General features: G+C 39.7%; 1 protein-coding gene across 3 annotated transcripts in view; it reads right to left on the bottom strand.

Annotated features, from left to right (window-relative positions):
* The window catches only part of ANO6 (anoctamin 6), a 192,765-nt gene that overhangs the window by 150,006 nt on the left and 18,459 nt on the right, over positions 1–24,300 (bottom strand). The window contains exon 1 of one of the 3 annotated variants that reach the window (XM_045829295.1): positions 23,184–23,203. The exons of the other annotated variants lie outside the window; for them this stretch is intronic. The gene's annotated coding sequence lies outside the window, so the exon portion shown is untranslated. Of the gene's footprint in view, positions 1–23,183; positions 23,204–24,300 lie in introns of those variants that run through there. 3 annotated transcript variants of the gene reach the window in all.

Here is a 24,300-nt window from a genome sequence, read left to right on the forward strand (position 1 = left end):
CTAACCGAGTGCCTGGCAAAGAGCAGGCATTTGACAAAGTTGGGGCAGGGGACCAGGCTGGATCACCTTGGGGTAGGTATGTACAGATGTACAGCAAGTTCTGGTAAGGAGGGTGTGGATGTAGGGTTAAAGAAATGGGGCCAATCTGTGAGTACTGAAGTGTGGGCTTTGGCCCTATGCAGATGAAGTCTTCCAAAGTGCTTTTGAAGAAGAATGTTGTAAAGAACTGGGGTGGAATCGGTAGTGATGTACAGAATGGACCAGAGGTGACAGGGATGACAGGAATCAATCAATCAAAGGGCATCAGAAGGTGAATCAGATAATGTTTATTTGAGGAAAATCTCAGTTTCCTAATCTGTAAAATGGACACCACCCTAACCTATCTTAGTAGGGCTGTTAGGAATACTAAATGGGACTTTACATATGGCCTAATAGTAAGTGCTTAAGAAAATACAACCATTATTATTATAACAGTCAGGGTGTGCCTCTCTGGGCTTTCCTCGAGTCCCAACCAGGGAATGGCAATGGATAGCCATCGGTCTTGGAAGTGGAGTGTGCTACATTTATTCCTTAGATCTCCAGAAGTTAATACTTTAATAGAGTAGACCCAACACAGGAAGAACAGATGTCTGATATGATCTTTAAAATTAAGATACTCCAAAATCAATTTTTAAGTTGATTTTGTATAAATATAACTATCCAGGCTAATACTAGTCAGTTTTAAAACACTACACTAATGGACTAAGCTATAAATCCAGGAAAACCATTTTCACAGTGAAAATGCCAATGCCTTGTTAATTAGGGATAGAATCGTCAACATAAAAGATTTAAGGTAAATGAAGAATCGTTACTTCCTCTCATAAATGAAATGACCTGAAAATCTGTGAAGTATTTCAAGATACTGATTACCAGAAATTTATATAGTATCTAAGCTATAGGATTTTTCAGCTGCCTAATAGTTACTTCATACTGGGGCTGACAGCCTCAGAACAAATTTGGTGCTCTGCTTTTTAAGTTCCTTTATCCAGTTATTATCAGCGGACCCATGGTCCTATATTTAGAGTTACTGTGTATATATAAAGATTACTGAAGGAAATTGCACTTTGTCTAACACAAAGCAATGTTAACGCTTTCCCTTTTGTAAATTTGACCTCGGAAGAGTTATTATTATATATAAAAAAGTTTATGCACATTTACATATTTATATACATGTGTACACATGGTAAAGCTGTTCTAACTGTTATCTACCAGACACAATGAAATTAATATATCAGAAATCGGAGATACTATTCCTATTCTCAACATCAATGATCTACATAAAAAGTTTCCTGGTCCTTCACTGCATTCATTGATCAGTTCCAGTAGTTTCTTGGTGGAATCTCTGGGGTTTTCTAAGTACAGTAGCATGTCACCTGCAAACAAAAATGGTTTTACTTCTTCCTTCCTAATTTGGATGCCTTTTATTTCTTCTTATCTGACTGCTGTGGCTAGGACTTCCAGCACTATGTTGAATAAAAAAGGTGAAAGTGGACATCCCTGTCTTGTACCCAATTTTAAAGGGGAATGCTTGTAGTTTTTGCCTGTTGAGTATGATGTTGGTAGTGTGTTTGTCATATATGGCCTTTGTTATATTTAGGTATGTTCCCTGTATTCTCACTTTGCTAAGAGTTTTTATCATAAATGGGTGCTGAATTTTAACAAGTGCTTTTCTGCACCTAATGTGGTTTTTACCCTTCATTTTGTTTATGTGGTAAATGACATTTATTAATTTGCAAATGTTCTACCAACCTTGCATTCCTGGAATAAATTCCACTTGATCATGGTGTATGATCTTTTTGATGTATTGCTGTGTTCAGTTTGCTAATACTTTGTTGAAGATTTTAGCATCTATGTTCATCAGGGATATTGGCCTGTAATTTTCTTTTTCTGTAGTGTCTTTATCTGGTTTTATAATTAGGATAATGCTGGCCTTGTAAAATGAGCTTGGGAGCTTTCCCTCAGAAATTAGTTGCATTTTTATATGCCAATAATGAACTAACAGAAAGGGAAATTAAGAAAACAATCCCATTCACAATTGCTTCAAATGGAATAAAATACCTAGGAATAAATCTAACCGAGGATGTAAAAGACCCATACTCGGACAATTCTAAGACACTGAAGAAAGAAATTAAAGAGGATAGAAATAAGTGGAAGCACATACCGTGTTCATGGATTGGAAGAATTAACATCATTAAAGTGTCCATGCTACCCAAAGCAATCTACAGATTCAGTGCAATTCCTATCAAGATACCAATGACATGTTTCACAGAACTAGAATATTTCAAAAATTTATATGAAACCACAAAAGGCCCAGGATAGCAACAGAGATCCTGAGAAAGAACAACAAAGTATCATGCTACCTAATATGAAACTACACTATAAGGCCACAGTAATCAAAATAGCATGGTACTGGCATAAAACAGACACATAGCTCAATGGAATAGAACAGAGAGCCCAGAAATAAACCCACATATTTATAACCAATTGATACTCAACAGAAAGCAAGCACATACGATGGACTAAAGACAGTTTATTCAATAAATGGTATTGGGAAAATTGGACAGACACATGCAAAAAGATGAAACTGGACCAATTTCTTATACCAACACAAGAACAAATTTAAAATGGATTAAAGACTTAAATATTAGACCTGAAACCATAAAAATCCTAGAAGAAAACATAGGCAGTAAAATTTCAGACACTGCTTGTAGTAATATTTTATTGGATATATCTTCTCAGGCAAGGGAAACAGAAGAAAATATAAACAAATGGGACTATATCAATCTATATCAAACTAAACTTTATATGCAAAAAGTTTTTGCATAGCAAAGAAGACCATCAACAAAATAAAAAGACAACCCACAGAATGGGAGAACATACTTGCTAATACATCTGATAAGGTGTTAATATCCAGAATGTATAAAGAACCTACAAAACTCAACACCAAAAAACCAACAACCCAATTAAAAAATGGGCAAAGGACCTGAATAGACACTTCTCCAAAGAGGACATACAGATGGCCAAGAGGCATATGAAAAGGTGTTCAACATCACTAATCATGAGAGAGATAGAAGTTAAAACCAAATAAGATTATCACCTCATACCTGTCAGAATGGCTATCACCAATAATCAACAAACAACGAGCATTGGCAAGGATGTGGAGAAAAGGGAACCCTTTTGCATTGTTGGTGGGAATGCAGACTGGTACCACCACTATGGAAAGCAGTATGGAGATACCTCAAAAAATTAAAAATGGATCTACCTTGTGACCCAGTGGTTCTACTTCTGGGAACATATCTGAAAAACCCCAAAACACTAATTTAAAAGAACATAAACACCCCAATATTCACTGCAGTGTTACTTACAATCGCTAAGATACGGGAGCAACTCAAGTGTCCATCAGTAGATGAGTGGATAAAACGACTGTGGGACATTTACACAATGAATACTACTCAGCCATAAAAAGAAGAAAAATTTTACCCTTTGTGACAGTATGGATGGACCTGACTGAACATTATGCTAAGTGAAATAAGCTAGGCAGAGAGAGACAAATACCATATGATTTCACTTATATATGGAATCTACTGAGCAAACTGAACCAACAACCAAAATAGAGCCAGACTCTTGCATGGAGAGCAGGATGACAGCTATTGATGGAGGGTGGGAGAGTGGAGGTTAGGGAATGGAGGGATTGAGCAAAAAGGAAAAAAGACTCATGTACATCGACAATAGTGTGGTGACTGCAGGGTGTCCCGTGGTACAAATAGGTTAAATGGTAATGGAAAAATATAATTAAAAATTAAAAATAAATGCTTAAATAAATAAAGACTATTTCCTCTCTGGCCCTGGACCAGGTTTCCACATTTACTATATCACAGAAAGGCATATTATTTCTTAAAATTAATAAAAAAACAAAACCCAACAAAATTACCCAAAGGGACTAACACAAAGAGGATAAAGGGAGAAAAATAAGACAGTACTGATTAATTCAAAGAAAGCAAAATATACAGCTGATTACTTCTGCCAGAGTCGACGGAAACTTTCCAGTCATCTATGAGGCCAAGAAAAAGAGAGCAGTCAGCAGTCAAACAAACTGGCAGGCTACGGACCAAGAAGGAGCAAGGTAAAATAAGGCACGCAAACACACCAGCGTAACACGGTGACTACTCATAGATATCAGCCAACACAAGCAAGGTATTCCAAACTGAAAATGAACAATATCTTAGAACCCAACAACAGAGAATAAAATTGGGAATTTAAAAGTGAAAGGAAGAAAAGAATTCCCGTATGGAAAAGAACAAAGGCTAAGACAACCTTGGCCAGGCCATGGGGTGACCACCAGATAAATCAAGAGACAGGAGTTTTAATCCCTCTTCAATGTTTATCCAACTGGTTTTCAGAATATTTTTTTCTTTTTTCTTTTAATTTTATTTATTTATTTTTAGAAAGCAAGGAAGGGAGGGTGAAAGGGAGAGAAACATCAATGTGTGGTTGCCCCTGGCAGGCCCCCTACTGGGTACCTGGCCCACAACCCAGGCATGTGCCCTGACTGGGAATTGAACCTGCAACCTTTGGTTCACAGGCCAGCACACAATCCACTGAGTCACACTGGCCAGGGCTGTTTTCAGAATATTTCTTAACTTAGATTATATAATATTCAAAAGTCTCTTGCTGCTCTGAGACTAGATCAGGGGTTTCTATTTAGATAAGTAAATTTATTTATTGATTTTTAGAGGGAGAAAGGAAGGGATAGGGACAGAAAGAGAGAAGGGGAGGGAGGGAGGGGAGAGAGAGAGAAACAGAGAGACTGAAAGAGAGATTTGTTGTTCCACTTAGGTACTCATTGGTTGATTCTTGTCTGTGCCCTGATGGGGGACTGAACCCACAACCTTGGCATATCAGAATGATACTCTAACCAATTGAGCTGTCTGCCCAGGGCCAAACATACCTTTTTTTTAAAGGTTACTTTTAGTTCACAGTGGGCTTCAAGTTCCCAAGTATGGAATTTCACAGAAGGGAGCCAAGCTCTGTCAGCATGCACTTGGAGCACAGCCCTACAGCATGAGTCAGACCACAGCTTCTGTGTGCGTTAAGTACCAACAGCCAGACAGTGTGCATGACACCTGCGGCATGGTGTCAACCTCAGCCATGGTCCCTTTGTCTCTTCCCTCCCTAGCTCTCCCCAGTTGCATATACTCACTTCTCAGCCCCGACTCTTCACACAATCCTTCCAAATGCAAGTTAAACATACACTTATAAAAAGAAGTCAGTAGGGCTCCTAAGATGTAACAGGCAATGAGAATGTTTGGGGGCAGTCCTTAATCTGGAGGGTGGCATGGTGGAAAGTAACAATTGGCATTCTAAACGAACATCTCTTACTCCCCTTTACAATTAGTCCAGTAATTCCACATTTCAAAATCTTCGTAAAATAATGTGAAATGTGAACAGGTATTTTATACCTACAAATATCTCACAATATTACTTATAACAGGAAAAAATGTCTGCAATGCACTGGATGTGCAATAATCAAGAAACGACCATGTAAGTTATACCTCAAGATTCTCCTACAGCTCTACAAGACTCAAACTGCCCACTCACGGCCACCTTCTCCACCAGATTTAAGGTCCTGGAAGGCAAAAACCATGTTTTGTTCAGTGCCTTAGCCATAAAGTCTATGTCACAGTGAACAGAAAATAAGTCATCTGCTGAATGTGTGTGAAATACTTCCAGATCAATACTATATGGGGAAATGTTACACCGCTATGAAGTGTGGTTTGTGAAGCATTTTTAAATGTGGGGGATGTGGATGATGAAAAAGTTCTGGAGCCCTGGCTGGCGTAGCTCAGTGGATTGAGCATGGGCTGGGAACCAAAGTGTCCCAGGTTCGATTCCCAGCCAGGGTACATTCCTGGGTTGCAGGCCATAACCCCCAGCAACCGCACATCGATGTTTCTCTCTCTCTCTCTCTCTCTCAAAATAAATAAATAAAAATCTTTAAAAAAAAAAATCTACTTTAAAAAAAAAAAAAAAGAAAAAGTTCTGGAGGTGGAGAGCGGTGATGGTTGTACAGCACTGTGAACAGTGAAAATGGGTAAAATGGTCCATTTTGTGTTGCGTATATTTTACCCCAATGAAAAAATAAAATAAGTATTCGGGACTGCTTATGAGGCAAGTAAGTGAAAAGGCAGGAGACTCTATGTCTGAACTACATAAAATTAGATCTGCATTTTCACAAGGTTGGAAAGCGGCACACTAAGGTCGTTTGTCATGTTTGGTTTGTGTTGGAGCAGTAGCATCAGGGCTAATTTTTGTTTTATTTGTGATTTCAGTATTTTCCAAAATATCCACAATGGCCTGTGTTTAATACTTATAGTCAGAAAAAGACGAGACACAGCAGACGTCAGGGACAGGAAGGCGAACGGGTTTGATCTAGAATGGGACCAACCCCCCTCACTCTGGCCCTGATGTGCTGGCACACTACCTACCGTCTGTGCTTGCCTTCGCCGTGGAGACAATCCGAAGACATGCCACTGGAGTTCAAAGTGTTATCTTCATTATGTTAGAATGTATTTTTCTTCTTTTCCTTCTTACTACACCAGAAAGCACAGATGTGCTGCCTCATAAGTATGTTGCGTGGAGACGGAGAAGTAATAGATGGTTGTTTTGGACATACAAGTGCCACACTGGCTCAAATGTGCACTTGTTCTAGAGGTGAAGGCTTTCAGGGCCTGGGACAGGCCAATCTGACGGGCCTCATAGAGAATGGGGCACCCAGATGGCCTCAGTAAATACAAGGTTCATTACATTTACAGCTAAATTAGAAGCAAGACCTTTGCAGTCACACAGACTCAGGACAGAAGTAACAGTGCAGACCTAGGATTTAATGCAGACCTAGGATTATCACCTATGACTGCCAACCTGAGTGCTCCTGGTCTGTTTCCCCACAAATAAGTGGGGATACCAGAACCAACCCCTTGGGTGTCAAACAGGGTGACGTAAGAAAGCCCAGAGCCCGCCATCAGTAGGTGTTCTGTCAGTATCACTCGTTTCCTTCCCCTTCCTTCTTGAGATCAAGTGTCTAATCTGGGAAAACAACAGTGCAGAGGACTTGAACGCTTCGAGCATGCAACTATGTCACTAACAGTTAACATGACAGGAGTATAGGAAGATATTTTCAACAATCTTATAATTCACTCCATCAATTCAGAAGCCTTTATGATACAGTTCAAAACCAATTTCCCTATTTCCTGTTCTTCAATAATTAAAAAAGACTAATCACTACTCTCTGTGTATTTCATGTATCTGAGATCATGAAGTTGACCTTCAGTTTCTTCTTCGACTTTCCCATTTTTAAATCTTTATGTTCATGGCTCCTGTGAGCCCTCTGCAAGCTCTCCCAGCATTCAGTTAGCTGGGGGTCCTCTGATTTCCTCTACCAGGGGTGTCCAACCTTTTGGCATCTCTGCACCACACTGGAAAAAGACGACTTGTCTTGGGCCACACATTAAATACATTATGACACACAGTCACAAAAAAATCTCATAATGTTTTAAGTGAATTTATGACTGCGTCTTGGGCCACATTCATAGCCATCCTGAGGCACATGTGGCCTGTTGGCCGCAGGTCAGACAGCACTGTGAGAGCTGAGCATCCTGCCAGCCAGGGGCCCGTGTCATGCATCTCAGAGCAGGGCTTTGGAAAATGCAGCTCATCGTTATGGTTCTGAAGGGTACTTGCCTTTGGGTGACAGATGGAGGGATGGGTGGGTGCTTCTGAGCCAGATGCTAGATCCAAGTGTGACCAATATCACCCTCCACTTCTGCCCCTGCAATCTCTGTCCTCTGCTTTGCCTTGTGGTTATCGACATTTGTTTAGCAAGCTGACAGTGTCTGATTGCATCAAGATTCCACACAGTGCCAAATCCCTCTCTTCAAAAGAGCAGTCCCTATCTTTGCAGAAGATCTGCTCCCTTCCTTGATTGGCTCTTTTACTTGAGTGCCTCACTGGGCAAGGGATAATGGAAATCTTCCATAGATTGGGGTTTCCTTTGTGCAGGCTGATCTATGAATTCCACTACCTCCAGACTACAAAGCTTGAGTTCACTATTTTGATAAACATATACTGATCCCAGCACTAAATGCTCAACACTCAAAAATAAGCCAGTCTTACCTTACGTAAGAAAAGCATATCAACAGTCACACCACAGTGCACTATGTTCTAGAACAAAGATATTACGTACAGAGTATGATTACAGCAGCACAGCAGGGCAGAGGATCTGCCTGGGCAGGAGTCTAAGAGCTGGATACTTCACACGTCTCTGTAGCAGGGGCTGAGGAATGAATGAGCTGACCTATAGAGTCTCTGGGTTAATGCTGTTTCCATCTTTCAATGCAGTCTATTTAATACCATTGCCACTGACTTGCTTTGGCCACTGTATTTGCTTTCTTCTCCTCACACATTCACCTCCCCACTTTATTTCAGAATAAAACACATGGTGCTTCCATTCTCTCCCGAGTCTTTCAACCCCACAACATTTTCTGCCCTGGAGAGTTGCTTTGACTATCAGGGAAAGAACATTGTAATTGGCTTAGCTGGAGCAAACAAAAGATGCATAAATGAGCCTGCCTGCAGCAAGGAGCTAGAAAATGGGGCATGGAACCAGGAACAGAACTGCCCAGGTACAGCTGGGGACAGTTTATCTTCAAACCATTTTCTATCCTTCACCTCTGACCTCACCCATTTCTAGTGGAATTATATTCATCAAACGAGTGGTTTTAACCTTTCATAGGCCATGCAACACTTTGGGAAAATCTGGTGAAATTCAAGGATCCTCTCCTAGAAAAATTCTCAGAAGTACATAAACATGAAGTATTGAACATAACTTCTGGGGCCCATACACAGGAACCCCTGCAGCCCATACACAGGTACCAAGAAGGGATACCGTTTGCTTCCATATGAGCTTCTACTGCGTGCCAAGCAGCGTGGAGGCCCCTCTTCAAACTCATCTCACCATGCTGAATGTTGGCGCATTCTCCCACATGCTGCTGGGAACACTTGTCCCTGTTTTCTGCCCAGGAAACACCTATTCAGCAGCTTCTCACCTCTTGAATAAAAACATCCTGAACCTTTACCCTAGTTCACCCCCCAGAAGAATGGACTGCGCTCTTCCTTCTGCCCTACTCTACAGGTGCCAGCACCAGAGATGCTATAATATTTATTACCTTCTTGCATTTACCTGCCTCTCTCCTTCTGCTAGAAGCAAACTGAGCTCATGGACTCTAACTTAATCATACTTTATTTCCGGTTTCTAGTTAAGCCTTCATTCTGGAGGGAAACATTCTATTGAGGGAAATAGATACAAAATCAAATAATTTTAACACAAAAATCCTACTGCTGAGTCTGAATGGATGAGTGATTTTAAGCTAAATCTTATACAGAGGAATGACAATAAGTCGGACAGTGAGAAGTGGACACGACAGGCAGAGGGGATGGTGAGCATGCAGGCAGGAAAGAGTGTGAGCAGGGGACAAGGTAAATGATTCAGGATTCGTGATGACTAAACAGGTAGGCAGGAAGTTGTTTTGAAGAGAGAGATGAGGTTATGAAGGGCACTAAATGAAGTATAAGGGAGCTAGAATTTATTGTGTAAAGGTGGGAAGTTATTGAAAAATTATTTTTTAAAAATTTCTACTGAAAAAGGAAAAAAGGCACAAATGAGAAAACATAATTTTACCATACAATGACAACCACTATTACTACTCCTTCATGTGTTAAGTAAACATGTATGTATGTGACTCTGATTTTCATGTTATTTTAATTCTGCTAACATTTATTAAGCATTTCCTAGGTATTAGACATTGCGCTAAATATATAAATACATAGGCATCCTGTCCTGTTATTTAATCCTCACAGAAATTCTTAAGAGAAAGTTCCTGTTGTAATCCCGTTTTAAAGAGACAGACACAGGGAAGGGCGGGGCAGGGCTGGTACTACTGTGCAGGGCTACACAGCTGAGCTGAGATTTAACACCAAATTTTCTTACTGCGAAGACCAGACTCTTACACTTCAAGTTTTATTTATTCTCATTCATTTAATTTATGAGTAAACCATTTCATCCAATTTTCTCAGAAAAAATGCTTTGTGATCTTGATTAGCATTATAATAAACCAAAAAAATAAATTTGGAAAACATGAACACGTCACTGTTTTGTCTTCCCATACACGGAGCAAAGAAAACCCCTGGCACTTATTTCAGTCTTTTTGCAGTCCTGGTAATGTTTGCAGTTTCCTTGTAAATTTAGGAGGAAGACATGTTCAGATAGGAACTTTGGGCAGGTTGACCTAACAACAGGATGAAGAAGGATGACTCTGAGAAAACCAGATTGGAAGGCTGAAGTGCAACCTGAGAGAGGTGGCCACAATCCAGGTGGAGACTCGGAAGCCTAGGACCAAGGCAGTGAAATTTGGGATGAAGGGTAGGGACTTCACACAGAAGACAGGCTTTAAAAGACTGGATGTGGAGCAAAAAGCAGCAGCTGGGTGGTGTTGGCAAAGAGAGGAAGTAGGAGAGACTGGAGGGTGGATTTCATTCATTGAGAGAGAAAGGATTCAGGAAAGAGACGCCTTGTTCAGAGTGTGTGGGTGGGTCTATGTGTGTCAGAGTTGGGAGTGGGGAAAAGAATGAGTTCAGTTATGAGCATTAAAACAGCGGACACATTCCGTGTGCCTACTCCATGCCAGGGCCCTTGCTGAGTGCTGAGAGTCAGTGCTGAACCGGACTGAGGAGGTCACAGCACAGTGGAATGAGGGTAACAAGGTGAATGTAAGTGAGGGAAGCACGGAGAGGGGTTGGCCTGGAGAGGGGTCTGAAGTCCATGGACAGGCCCGAATCTGTAAACTGCAAGTGTGAATGAGCATGTCCTCAGAAAACATGCACAGTGGGGTGAGAACTGAAGTGGCCCGAGGCTGGCACTCTGAGTAACACCAGTGTCTGAGGCTGAGCAGAGGAAGCAAGGACCGAGGAACAGCAGTCAGCCAAGGGGGAGCAGAAGGAAGAGCAACCATCTCGGCACTATCCTGCCGCCTTCGACTTCTCAGGAAGAATTTTTTTTTCTTTTTAAATTCAAAGGTCACTCAATTTTAAATATTAAATAAAATCACATAAAAAGTCCATGGTGAGGGTAAGAATTTACATCTCCTGGCTGCCTCTCTGGGCTTTATCTACCAGCCATTTGGAGTTGATGATTACTATTCAGTAGGAAGTGAATTTATAATCATGTGCCTGCCATTCAAATGTGACAAGAAATGTTTTCTGCTCAGTACACCCAATAATGCATTAATATATCTCCAGTTTAAAATACATTTATGAATAATTTTATATATTTTATAAATGTCCTGGCAAGAATGATAATAGAACAATCTATTTTCACTGCTACATGGAACAAAAAAAGAGAAATGAAAGGTTCAGTTAATGAAGAGATTTAATATGCTTTATAATAAATATCAAACAGTACTTAGGCTATACAAAGGGTGGCTGAGGTCAAAAGATTATTATAATAGCAAAAGTTTATGCCCATATTTATCCTCTGTCAGTTGCTTACATTTGCATAAAAAGTTTTTTTATTCATGAATTTTTTAACCGTGTTAGAATGCTAAAAATCGAATTTGTTTTTCTTGATTTATATACGGGCAGTAATAAGATTTTTATAATGATTAACAGTAGTAACAACCAAATAAATAAAAAACACAAGCCCTTCCAAGGTACCAACAGACAGATATGAAAATAAATTACCTTCACTGTCTTGGGTAAATGTGGTTTAGAAAGCCAGGAAAGCACCAGAATCTGAAATGACTACTTTGGCAGTGTTTGACAGAGCCAGAAAAGGCAAAATAATGGGGATTCTATATCTTTTGTCATCTTCATCAACTGTGTGTGTGCACACGCATGTGCACACAATATGCACACTCAGACTGATGGCCCCCTGACTGTAAGAACTGCAGGATCATCGTGGGGAGACCTGGCGTCAGAAGGAGCTGCAAGACCAACCCATCCAAGAGGAACTGATAAAGTCATAATTTCCCCTCTTAACAGCCACCTAGACTGGGAGTCACAAGTAGTAGAGACAAATACAACTAATTTAATAAACCAATAAGAACTTTGGGGTGGTTGTTCCTAAATTGATAGACTATCATTACTTTTAGCACACCGTAATTAAAATTTAAGATCTGTCCATGATTTGGTGAAATATAAAAGACAATCATTCATCAATGGTTGGTGTGGGGAGGCCATAGGACTGGAGCAGGTATTCGGACTCAGGGTGATGCTCCTGCTCACGGCTGCCTCTAACCTTGGTAGGTTTTCAGTAAACTACAGCACCAGGTACAAAAATAAGACCATAAATAAATATTGCACCAAGTTAAATATTTGCCCATAGAATACCGTAAAAACAAAGGAGATATAACCAAAACATCGAGTTGCACAGTTTTGTGGCCACATGTGACGGTGTGTGAAAATATGACAGGAAAGGTGACCATCACTGGGCTGAAGCCATGACCTAGCAGGTACTGCCTCCCAGGCAGTAATCACCAACACCCCCGTCCTCCTCTTCCCCCTGCGTCTTCCCCGAATGTGTTCAGAAGTTGTGACACATTTGGGTTTCCAGAATCCCGGAGCAACCTTCCTCTGGCTAACCCAGCTGTCACTCCTAAGCGTCTCCCTCCTGCCTTCTCCTCTCCATACCTCTCAGCACCCATCAACCTCCTCCTAAGATTGGTGAACTTTCTGGAATTACCACATGGAGAGTTCTGAAAAGCTTTTGAAAATCTAAAGTATAAACCAAACACTACTAACTTCATTATAGGGGCTATTAATACACAACTTGAAATCAGCAAGCTGGGAGGAATCTTGGGATATATTTTAGTCTAAACCCCCCATTTTACAGATAAGGAAACTATGATACTGGTGTTCACCTGTAAGCAAAATAACAACTAACTCAAAGTTATCCAACGCATTCATATAACCCCTAAAACATTCATTAAGGCGCACTTTAATTATACACTTTTATGTTTCAGTGTTGTAAGAGGTTAATCATCTAAACCCAGGATGTTAATGATACTGGATCTCTCTTCACTTATAATCATGTGCAGATTTCAAGTAATACTTAAACTATTTAAATCGCGTGCTTCTTCCATGGACCCCAATTCCACATGTGGTTGTTATTAATGACATCAACATGCCTCTCATAAATTATTTTTGAACAATTTTATATATGATAAAGATTTCAGAATTCTTGTTTTTTTTTCTTCTCAGCGACTGAATCAGTGACGAGGGGCTTGGAAAGGGATGAGAAGCAGACTCCCACGGACTTCCAAGGGGAAAGCCCAGGCAGGGATGAAGGTCGTCTGCAAGGCTGCCCTTCATTTGCTAAGATGTGCTCTGCCTTTAAAAGGATGTATATATCATTTTATACTCACTAATCAAAAATACTCTATTATTATGTTTAAAGAGAAATCAGGCAGGTTGGTGGTTAATCACAAATTATATTTTCCAACTGCTGGACTGATTTTTTGTGCGAGTGTCTGTGTGCTCTGCCCACAGAGGACAGCACTATCGCCAGCTGCTTCACTTGAGCCGATTGATCACTTACTGGAAACAGAAAGGTCGAGCAACACCCTGTGAGCTTCACCCCCAGTTGAGCCACAGAAAATACTCTCCAACTCTACTCAAGGAATCAGTATTCTTAAGATTAAGTAACAATAATCCATTAAAAAGCTGAAGCACTGGTTGAAGTATAGGCTGAACCAGCAAAACCTAAGTTTAAAAAAATCATATGAATAAGCAGTTATTACCAGAGAATGAGGAAGAAAGAAGAAATGGAGAACAAGGTGTTAATTTTGGTCACTGGCACGCTCTCCTAGGGCATCAGGATGACTTCGCCACCTTGTCAAGAGTTCAAGAAAGCTAAATTTAAAACAGCAAGTTTTACCACACTTGAACATACTTTTACCATACATGGTGAATGGGATTACAGCAACTTCAAAATACAGCCATCAATTCTCTGAAACTCCTCTCACTGGACAGTGGAGGCTATATCCCCGCCTCTTGAATCTGGGCAGGCTTGTACGGCTTCCTCTAATAGAGTAGGATGGAAATGCTCCTTGTGACTTTGAGGGCTAAGCCCCAAGAGACCACGCAGCTTCTGTCTTGTCCACTGGAACACTAACTAGTCTCTGAGCCTGTTTGCCCTGTAACAACTCCCACTACCCTGGGGCCACACGTAGTCACTCTGATGAACAGCCCCAACTGGGCCCGGCTTTTCAGACACCCCTGCCAAGGTCAGAGAAACAGGAGGGGAGCACTGGATAAGACCGTCTGACAGTTTAACACTACTCGGCCGAGCCCTGGCTGAATCTCCGAGCAGAATCACAGGATATAATAAAACCATTGCTGAGTTAAGTCACTAAGCTATAGGATAATTTGCTATACAGCACAGAGAATCACAGAATTTGGAGGGGACTTTAAAGGTCTGCTGCTGAAACACAGCTTTTGAGGAAACTGAGACCCAGACCGGTTAAGTGTCCAAGGTCACTAGCTAAAACTAGAAGCCAGGTCTCCAAGCTCCCAGCTGTGCTCATCTCCGTTTCATCACATCCCACCTCCACCTTTTCACTCCGTTACTGTGCGAACTCCAAAAGTATCAGGCCACGATCTTAGACATTGTATCTTCACCTTTCTTTAAAAGTTAAGAATAATTCTGACATATTTCCTTTATCTTAAAAATATTTACCTTGGGTGAAAATGGGAAAGAATTACTATTTGGAGAATATGGCATAAAACCTCTGACAAAACTTTGTTTCAGTATATGGGTGGTAGAGTTAATTCCAAATAGTACACATATGATTTTGCCTTTTTGTTCCCATTTCACATGAAATACCATCAGGTAAACTACAGGTAAACAGTCAATGTTTTGCTCCAACTTGTTAAGACAATTGTGACCTTTTATCAGATCTAGTAATACAGTTCATAAGTTTATTGCTTCAGTTATCTGAACACATATCAGACGGCAACACTGAGCTTCTGCAGGTTAGCACTTTTTTTTAATACCAAGGTTAGCTTTTTCTGTATGAGCAGTTTACAGGAAACATGTCAGGTATTTCAGGTGTTCTTTGGGCTGCATACGAACCTGAAATTGCAGACTAATGATCTACTCAGTAAGTTATTTCATTAAGTATTTTAGTTTTTTAAGATACTGTTTTCATTAAACTGTTAATTAGTAAGGAAAAGAATTCCAAAGATACACATGCTCTGGCAGCCGTTTAAAAGAAAAGCAGGTAAGATGCCCGCATGCAAGCCGAGGGCACCCACATCAGTCCCTAGAGATTATGTGGCTGTAAGCAGCCGAACGACCCTGAGAATCATCGGCATCCAACATTCTTTTCCCAAAGAAGCTTTACTCTAAATTTACATGAAATATTATCAAGATTTCTGAAAATGAAGTTTAATACCTGGTATATGTCCTCTTCTTCCCTCATAGTCTCCATATAATATCCTCAACACAAAAAAAGAGATTCCTCAAATGCCTTAAAATGGACATGCCTTCCTTGCCCTGCCAATTAGTTTGTCCTCAGAAAAACACAGATTTTCAAATGTAAGACTTCACCTCAAGAATCAGAAAAGTTCTATTATGCTAAAAAGGTTTTTCCAAATTTGAAAACCTTTATAAACTTGTGGGGTATATAATAAACAAATTCCAAATGGCAGATTGTAATACAAAGGAATAAACATCTCAGAAGAATTAGTCAAAGTGAAATGCTAATCACAATTTTAAAAATATTTGTGAAATCTAATGAACATGAAATAAACTAGGACCTTTTCCTATGAATATACTCTTCCCAATTATCAAATAATAGTTTTTTTTAACTATGCATTTTCCTGTCCTGCTTCTTTGATGTGAAAATTGCAGCTTCAGTTCAAACTAAGTTATTGCCTTTGCGAGGCATTCCTGGTCCAGGACATTGTAGCAGTCGGAACAAGGCCTCATGCCAGCTTGCAATCCAAAATCTTTCAAATCACTTTAACATCTACTCTATCATTTCATTCTCACCAAAAGTCTGACATGGTACCACTAATAAATATTATGCTGATTTTAAAACAACAGGAGGCTACCCAAATTAACCTATAGATTCAATGCAATCCATATCAAAATACCAATAGCATCTTTCACAGAACTAGAACAAATAATCCAAAAATTTATGTGGGGTCACAGAAAACCTCCAAGAACCACAGCAATCTTGAGAAAAAACAAAGTTGGACATATAACATTATCAATATCAAACTATACTACAAGATACAGTAATCATAACAGCCTGGTACTAGCATAATAACAGACATATGATCAATGGAACAGAATAGAGAGCCTGGAAATAAACCCACACCTATATTATGGTCAATTAATCTATGACAAAGGAGGCAAGAATACACAATGGGATAAAAACAGTCTCTTAAATAAATGGTGATACAAAAACTGAACAGGTACATGCAAAAAAAAAAAGAAAAAAGAAACTAGACCACTTTCTTACATGATACAGAAAATAAACTCAAAATGGATTAAAGACTTACATGTAAGACCCAAAGTCACAAAACTCCTAGAAGAAAAGACAGGCAGTAAACTTTTGGCACTGCTCTGAGTGATATCCTTTTGGATTATCTCCTCAGGCAAGGGTAACAAAAAAAAAATAAACAAATGAGACTACATCAAACTAAAAAGTATTTGCACAGCAAAGAAAACCATCAACAAAACAAAAAGACAACTTACTGAATGGGAAAAAATATTGGCCAATGATATATTCAATTAGGGGTTATATTCAAAATTTATAAAGAACTAATACAACAGCAATGCCCCCCCAAAGAACAATTCAATTAAAATATACAGATAGGATATGAATAGACATCTCTCCAAAGGGGACGTATGGGCAATAGACATATAAAAAGGTGCTCCATGGCACTAATTATCAGAAAAATGCCGATTAAAAACACAATGAGATATCACCTTACACCTGTCAGAATGGCCATCATCAATAGGTCAACAAAGAACAAGTGTTGGTGAGGATGTGGGGAAAAGGGAGCCCTCATACACTGTTAGTACAACTGCAAATTGGGGCGGCCACTATGGAAAACAGTATGAAGGTTTCTCAAAAACTTAAAAGCAAAACTACTTTATGACCCAGTAATTCCACTTCTGGGTACTTATGCAAAGAAAACTGAAACACTAATTCAAAAAGATATATATGTACCCCAATGTTCACTGCAGTATTATTTACAATAGCCAAGATATGAAAGCAACCTAAGTGTCCATCCATAGAAAAATGAATGAAGAAGATGTGGTATACACTTACATATATATAAATATGTATAAGTAGTGTGTGTGTATATGTATGTGTGTGTGTGTATAAATAAAAATTACTTGGCCATAAAAAAGAATGAAATCTTTTCATGTGCAACATCATGGACAGGCCTAGAGGGTGTTATGCTAAGTGAAATACATGAGACAGAGAAAGACAAATACCACGTAAGTTCACTTACATATGGAATCTAAAAACCAAAATAAATGAACAAATAGAAACACACTCATAGATACAGAGACCAAACTGGTGGTTGCCAAATGAGAAGGAAGTTGGGTGGCTGGGTGGAAAAAATGAAGGATTAAGAAGAATGCTTGGGCAGTTACAACACAGTGACAGGCATGTATGTATGTAAAGTACGGCCTAGGGTGCACAGTCAATAATATTATAAAAACTATGTATGGTGTCATTGGGTGCCAGATGTACTAGGGGGAGTATTACTTCATTAATTATATAAATATCTAACCACTACACTGTACACCTGCAACTAATGAAATATTTAATGTCAACTATAATTGAAGAGAGAAAACTACCAACTGTTTTTAAAAAAATAACCCAATAATCCCCTAGAAAACCTGTAGGTCTTAAGAACAAATATCTTCAAGCCCTCTGTTTGAACAGATTAAGCACCTGGCATAAAACTTTAGACTGTCATTAAATTTAAATAAAATAAATTAAGAATACTATCCCTCCCTTGATGAAAGAAAGAAATAGGGAGGGAGGGAGGAACAGAGGGAGGGAAAGAAAAGAACAGAACAGACAATGAGGACAACCAGAGAGTTTGAGCTATGTCACTGGGCTGGAATCCTGACTTGGAGTAACTAACACCTCCCATTTCCACAGCGGACCCACCCTCCAGCAGGGAAGTGTAAGTCAGCAGGTCTTCCTTGGAGCTAAGGCTGACCACAGGGGCCCAGGCCTGATACCCTTGAATCGGAGAATTATTCTAAGGCTGACTCAGTGAGGCCAACATCTCCTAGTCAGTGAGACAACCAACCCTTGGTTTCAGTGACTTTGGCCAGTGTCTCAACTCCATGTTCCCTCTGGTCAACTAACTCCAAATACCTAGTTTCATTTCTTTTTCTAAGTTTACTTGCCATTAAATACATTTTCTTTACAATCTCATGTATATTCCCTATAGACACACATAGAAAAAATCAGCCATGTTACTCGGTGGAAGCGTTCCAAACTGGGTAACAGAATAGTATCCTGGCCAAAGTTCAGGGTGACTCGGTGCTTCAGTTTGCTCATCCATAAAACGGGTGCCCTGCCGACTTCACATGTCTGTTGTGACAACCAAGAGAGACACAAGTGCTTTGTTAACTGCAGAGTGCCACAGCTACAAAAAAGGAAGCTATTACCATTATATACACATACCAGGAAAAAATTAACTACAGAAATAATTATCATATTTTTCCTTCCATTAATTTCAAGGAATCACTGTCATGTCCAGATCAACCTTCCCCCTAAGTGGAAACTAGCAGGATTTTCAAGTGTATGAAACAAAATGAATAGCAATGAGGTTCTATAGATCATGAAAAATATTCATAATTCCCCACTATATTAGCGAATCAAATGCATATACTGTTTTTATTTTATTTTTCATTCTTGTACCCATCATTAGACTGAATCAGCTTAATAACTGTGCCTACGTTCCGATCCTGCCTTCACCATTTACTTGCTGTGTGACTTCAGAGAATTACTTAACTTTCCTGACCCTCAATTTTATCATCCACACAATGGGCATTATAATAGCACCTACCTACCTAATAGCATTGTTATAACTATTAAATGTGTTAATACATATAAAGTATTCATACTGGCACTTAAAACATTACTCTTTTAATGCACCTTCCTAGCATTTAGTACTGATAGGCATACAGCAGACACTAACTTAATAAATCCTGGGTTGATGGAATTCATTAGAAAGGAGGATGGAAATGACTCAGGAAGTCGTCTGGTCTGGTCTGGTCTGCTCCCAGATGACTTCACTGGAAGCAAGGCTATATTGAAACAATCCAGCCAACCCTCGCCTTGTCTATTTTTGAACATTTTCCAGGGAAAAGTCTATATTTGGACCTCATTAAGTGTTTAACAATCTGCACCATTAGGTTAATTACAAGGATGAATTCCTTAAATCCAGTAGGATTCTCTCTATATCCATTCCCACAGTGGGCCTCTCCACGTTATTACAGGTTACTGGTCAGCGTTCTCTTCCAAAGCCCAGCAACCTTGGCCTCATTACTCTTTCCTCGCAGCTAGCAATGTTTACTTTGACTTGAATTCCCAAGTGTAGAAAAATTTCAGGCACTATACTGACCCAGGTTAAAAAAACCCCGACAAGCTCAAAAAGGATTACACTGGGAAGTGTGAGAAAACCAAAAACCACAGAGCAAACTTGCTGTAGGTTTCAGTCTTGTGCTCATTGGCTCCAAAGAATGTCACTAATTCAACAATTCTCATAGGAACAATTTACTGTAGAAGGTAAATGAATATATTCATTTTTATTCATTCCTATTATAATATGATGGAACATGAGCCCCTGAGTAAACTGAAAAAAAGTCACCCAAGGAATAAAATCAATTAAAGATGTACCGTACACACTTACACTCAGGCCGACACCGAAATTCAGTGCTTTAAGCTAATTTCCCTCTTGATATTTTCAGATTTAATTCAGTAACACAAGTAATGCTTATTAATAATATTAATATACCATATTCTATCTTTGTCAACTTAATCTTCTTGGGTTTTTTTTTTTTTACTAAAATGTCAATCTAACTTCTAGACTCCTACCCAGGAGAATCTATGCAAAATTACAAAGAACAGACTGATTGTGTAGACGTAGTATTTAGCCATGGGCCCACTCATGAATGCCTGTAATTAAGTTCTTGCACATATTATAATAATTTTATTTGAAATGATGAGATTTGCATAATTTGGCTAATGTACACAACTACCAGTCCAGGGACTACACTAAGTCCTTTATGTATTTTATCTCATTTTATCTTTATAATGAGAAAAAAAACAGCTTAGAGATTAACAACTTAAGGTTGTACTACCAGCAAGTAACAGAGTAAAAATTTTAATTCAGTCATTCGGACATCAGAAAACACTTCCCAATGAGCCTTTTCTACTGCTTTATGCTGCAAAGGTATTTGAACAACACTTGTGGTAACACAGTGAAAAAGCAGTGAAGAGGGAAGTACCTTTTCTGTGAAGCACTGTCATACGCCAACCCAGAGGGGAGAGAAAGGAGCCCTAATGAAAGCCCCCAGTAAAATCAGTTTTAATTTTTTTTGCTTTTACTTTAACACAGAGCAATAAAAATATCTTGTCTCTAAATTTTATATTAAGAAAAGCAAACATGAATTATGAATAATAAACATTGTATTTCAGTACATTGAATTAATGATTTCTCTGCGGTTCTAGGTTTGGAAGGTAATAACATAAAAGTTCAAAGGAAGTGTACACATTCCCCTATTTCCTTTATGTGGCTTAAGTAACGCCACTCACATCGAGGGCTGATCCACATGCCCTACAGCTCGTGTCCGTAGTAGGGGTTTCAGGGATGAGTGTGCAATCCCATCAGAGCCATCTGCTGTAAGTTCTAGGGAAGAGGTTACCAGAACTCTTCCTGTGGATGACAGGGCGAAGCGGGGCGGACAGACGGGAAACCACCACTGCCCCTCCGCTGCCAGGGAGGGGCTGCAGCTGCTGGGCATCCCTCTATGCGACCTGAGGGCAAGGCTGGCTTCTGCAGGTAGAACTACCTCTGACCCTTTCAGTTTAGGCACCTAACTAAGTTCCCTTTATTAGTCAGGACATTTGTTTGGTTTCCCACTCTCTGTGACTGAAGATTCCTAATTAAAACAGGCAGTCGGAAGTGAAGAAATATATTTTTAAAATATCACATATTCCTTCTCTGGTCCTCTGCCACTAAAACCACCTAGGAGAATCCATTGTAGTACACATATTTTAAACAGGTGGACCTTAAGAAATGTCAGTGTGGGAGCTAACGATGACAGCACAGGAAAACAGAGACGTTCAGTTTCAAAAAGTAGCAGTGTTGATTAACAATCTTACAGCACTGTGCGGCTGACAAACCTTAACTTACGAGTTCTGTATCAAATTACCCCACTTTCACTGAGCTGGCATTTCAGTCCTTCTGGATCAAGGATCCCCTTCAGAATCTGATGGAAGTTATGGATTCCTTTCACCAGAGACCTGAAAATATGCAAATAAACCCATTTCCCAGACAGTTTAAGGGACTGAAGAACTCCCCCACCTCAAGCCCAGACCCACAGATCCAAAGACCTGAAGGTAAAAACTCATATAGTAACAAATGCTTGGGCAATTTGGTAAGTAGAAACGGAGTAGCCAGCATCTTCCTGGAGAGTTTCTCAGAGAGATTGTCCTCCAAGCAGGAGACGCCCACACACCCACTCAAAGAGGCCTGACAGATGCTCTCCTTCAAAGAGCCATGCTTAACCCCACTGCGAAGGTTTCATTCACTCATCTTCTAATGATTACAATAAAACAAGGCAGGAATCATGAAAAACATGAAAAGAAACTTTTCATATTCTGTCATCAAAAATCAAATATGATTTTTTTTGTTACTACTATATTTCCCTGTCCAATTGATTTTTAAGTTACTGGGAAAGCCTTATGTAAGCACATTAAAGTATTTGTAATTATTTCTATAAAACACAGGATAAAAAGCCCTTAGTATAATCTCCCTTTCTATACTATTCCTTTGAGGAAATGAGCTTCAATTTATTTTCTCTGTCATGCACACTTCCAGGAGGTAACTTGCTCTAAGAGAAGGCAATCAGTACTATATCTGAACCTCTCCCATTTAATCTGTAGTAATTAATTACACTTAAAAATGTATCTATAAACCTTTCTAATATGACCAAGAAGCAGGTAAATTCAATCACTGATATAAGGACAGAGAGATATGAAAAAAAATTAAATGCTTTATTCCAGGTTGTCATAGCTGAATAATATTAAGAAAGTGGTGCTTTTAAAAGTTCAGAATGCATGGCCAAGGTGATTCCTATGTACAATAAATACATTTACACTTCAAAAAGCTACAAAGCAATTTTTACTACAACTGTTATTTTATGATTCAAACAATCCCTCACTAATTGTGGACAAATTAAGTGACGAATAAACTACCACGGGATACAGCAGGAATCACAGATAACAGCTTTTCTACACATACAGTTGGCTCTGCAACAAAACAGGCTTGAACTACGTGGAGAGTTTTTTCTTACCTTCCTTATAATTTTTTAAATGTTTCCTTTCCTCTAGCTTACTTCACTGTAAGATTACAGTACATAATATATAACAAAATATGTTAACTGTTTATGTTATGGGTAAGGCTTTTAGCCAACAGCAGGCTATTAGTACTTAAATTTGGTAGGAGTCAAAAGTTACACGTGGATTTTCAATTGTGCCAAGAGTCAAGTCCCAAAGCCCTGCGCTGCTCAAGGGTCGACTACATTTGTGAAACGGTGACTAATATATACTTTCCTATTCCCGTTGCAGAATAAAAGTCAGAAATCACAAACTTTTAAAAAGGCATGTGAAACGCTATAACCTTACTTGTTTTATAAAATAAAAAGTTCAGAAGGGAACCTTTTTCAATCCACATTGAACTTCGTATGTGAGAGCTCAAAAGCTTAATAAAACAAATTTTGGTGGCACACATAGCTCTATCAGAAGCCGGACAATAAACCTTACATTTAACCCATTCACAGCATTTATCGCTTTTAATTTTTCCAAATTAAACCTTGAACCAGATGTCTTCTAAGTTCTGTCACACCAAGATTAGGTTTGTTTTTGTCTGCTCATTCACCACAGCTAATTTCTCTCTCATAAGGCAGACAAGAGCCTCCTTCCCTCCTTCTCTTCAATATAACCTCTTCCATTTCCAAATACAGTCAAGCCTGGCTGGGTAAGGATCCTGGGCCAGGACAGGCTTTGGAGGCTGCCTGGGAGGAATGAGGCCTGCCTCCAGAGTGGGTCAAGTGCCTGGGAAAAAATGCAGAGCGCAAGCCAGGAGGAAGGCCACCTGGAGGAGGACGTGGTCACCAGGAAATGTAGGTGCAGACGGGCAGGCTGGTTCAGAAATGCCATCAGCCTCAGGGAGGGAAGGAAAAAGCCAAGAGTGGTTCTCAACTTTTTGGATTCCCAACACATTTTCAAACACTGGAAATTCTGACTAGGGGACCTTTCTTAAAGCTGTATGTGCACAAGACTGAGGACAATATCCAGTTTCCATAGCAAAAACACAGGGAGGGGTGGATGACAGCTACAGCCATTAAGTGTTATAAGCGCTGCTGAATGCCAGCTCTGCTCAGATATCCCGCGGCTCGAATAGGTTACTTCTCAGTATCGGGGAGCTGATTTAGGACAGAATGTTTATTGCCAGGCACCAATTCCTACTGTGGCCACGAGGTGGTTTTCCCACATTCCAGTAAACACTTGATCCTTCTTGGGGGCCAGGCTGAAGTTAAGTCTCCTTCCTTTACTGCAAGGAAACTGAATCCCACTCTTACTCACAGACCCACTCACAGCAGCCAGCAGGGCATGACTAATGAAGTAGAGTGAAAATAAATATGACACTCTGATCACAACACAGGGCCCCAGATTTAGGGTAACACTGGTATAACAGCTACAGAAGGAAAGAGAGTACAGTTCATGTTATTACATCTGGGGGCACAAGCTGACCACTACCTGGGTCTGCCACAGGCAGGGGCAGGTAGCACCACACAGGGGAGGACTCAATGTCCAGAGCATGAGAGCAACCAGGAGGCGTTCACAAGAGTGAGAGAGGACCTGGAGAATAAAGAGACTG

The sequence above is a fragment of the Phyllostomus hastatus genome, unplaced genomic scaffold (genome assembly GCF_019186645.2).
Source record: "Phyllostomus hastatus isolate PE091 unplaced genomic scaffold, TTU_PhHast_1.1 phas_scaffold_93, whole genome shotgun sequence".
Taxonomy (NCBI): domain Eukaryota; kingdom Metazoa; phylum Chordata; class Mammalia; order Chiroptera; family Phyllostomidae; genus Phyllostomus; species Phyllostomus hastatus.